We start from the raw sequence: 1,791 nt of genomic DNA on the forward strand, positions 1-1,791 counted from the left end.
CCATGTACCTCTGAACTGTAGTGGAGTAGAAGTACACCATGTACCTCTGAACTGTAGTGAGTAGAAGTACACCATGTACCTCTGAACTGTAGTGAGTAGAAGTACACCATGTACCTCTGACCTGTAGTGGAGTAAAAGTACACCATGTACCTCTGAACTGTAGTGGAGTAGAAGTAAACCATGTACCTCTGAACTGTAGTGAGTAGAAGTACACCATGTACCTCTGAACTGTAGAGGAGTAAAAGTACACCATGTACCTCTGAACTGTAGTGGAGTAGAAGTACACCATGTACCTCTGACCTGTAGTGGAGTAGAAGTACACCATGTACCTCTGACCTGTAGTGGAGTAGAAGTACACCATGTACCTCTGACCTGTAGTGGAGTAAAAGTACACCATGTACCTCTGAACTGTAGTGGAGTAGAAGTACACCATGTACCTCTGACCTGTAGTGGAGTAGAAGTACACCATGTACCTCTGAACTGTAGAGGAGTAGAAGTACACCATGTACCTCTGAACTGTAGTGAGTAGAAGTACACCATGTACCTCTGAACTGTAGTGAGTAGAAGTACACCATGTACCTCTGACCTGTAGTGGAGTAAAAGTACACCATGTACCTCTGAACTGTAGTGGAGTAGAAGTACACCATGTACCTCTGAACTGTAGTGGAGTAGAAGTACACCATGTACCTCTGAACTGTAGTGGAGTAGAAGTACACCATGTACCTCTGAACTGTAGTGGAGTAGAAGTACACCATGTACCTCTGAACTGTAGTGAGTAGAAGTACACCATGTACCTCTGACCTGTAGTGGAGTAGAAGTACACCATGTACCTCTGAACTGTAGTGGAGTAGAAGTACACCATGTACCTCTGAACTGTAGTGGAGTAGAAGTACACCATGTACCTCTGAACTGTAGTGGAGTAGAAGTACACCATGTACCTCTGAACTGTAGTGGAGTAGAAGTACACCATGTACCTCTGAACTATAGTGGAGTAGAAGTACACCATGTACCTCTGAACTGTAGTGGAGTAGAAGTACACCATGTACCTCTGAACTGTAGTGAGTAGAAGTACACCATGTACCTCTGAACTGTAGTGGAGTAGAAGTACACCATGTACCTCTGAACTGTAGTGGAGTAGAAGTACACCATGTACCTCTGAACTATAGTGGAGTAGAAGTACACCATGTACCTCTGAACTGTAGTGGAGTAGAAGTACACCATGTACCTCTGAACTGTAGTGGAGTAGAAGTACACCATGTACCTCTGAACTATAGTGGAGTAGAAGTACACCATGTACCTCTGAACTGTAGTGGAGTAGAAGTACACCATGTACCTCTGAACTATAGTGGAGTAGAAGTACACCATGTACCTCTGAACTGTAGTGGAGTAGAAGTACACCATGTACCTCTGAACTGTAGTGGAGTAGAAGTACACCATGTACCTCTGAACTATAGTGGAGTAGAAGTACACCATGTACCTCTGAACTGTAGTGGAGTAGAAGTACACCATGTACCTCTGAACTATAGTGGAGTAGAAGTACACCATGTACCTCTGAACTATAGTGGAGTAGAAGTACACCATGTACCTCTGAACTGTAGTGAGTAGAAGTACACCATGTACCTCTGAACTGTAGTGGAGTAGAAGTACACCATGTACCTCTGAACTGTAGTGGAGTAGAAGTACACCATGTACCTCTCAACTGTAGTGGAGTAGAAGTACTAAGTAGCATAACATGGAAATACTTGAGTACATGTTCCGAGTTTACTTTACACCTCCACATTTGATATTCAG

The sequence above is a fragment of the Pseudochaenichthys georgianus genome, unplaced genomic scaffold (genome assembly GCF_902827115.2).
Source record: "Pseudochaenichthys georgianus unplaced genomic scaffold, fPseGeo1.2 scaffold_809_arrow_ctg1, whole genome shotgun sequence".
In the NCBI taxonomy this organism is placed as follows: Eukaryota; Metazoa; Chordata; class Actinopteri; order Perciformes; family Channichthyidae; genus Pseudochaenichthys; species Pseudochaenichthys georgianus.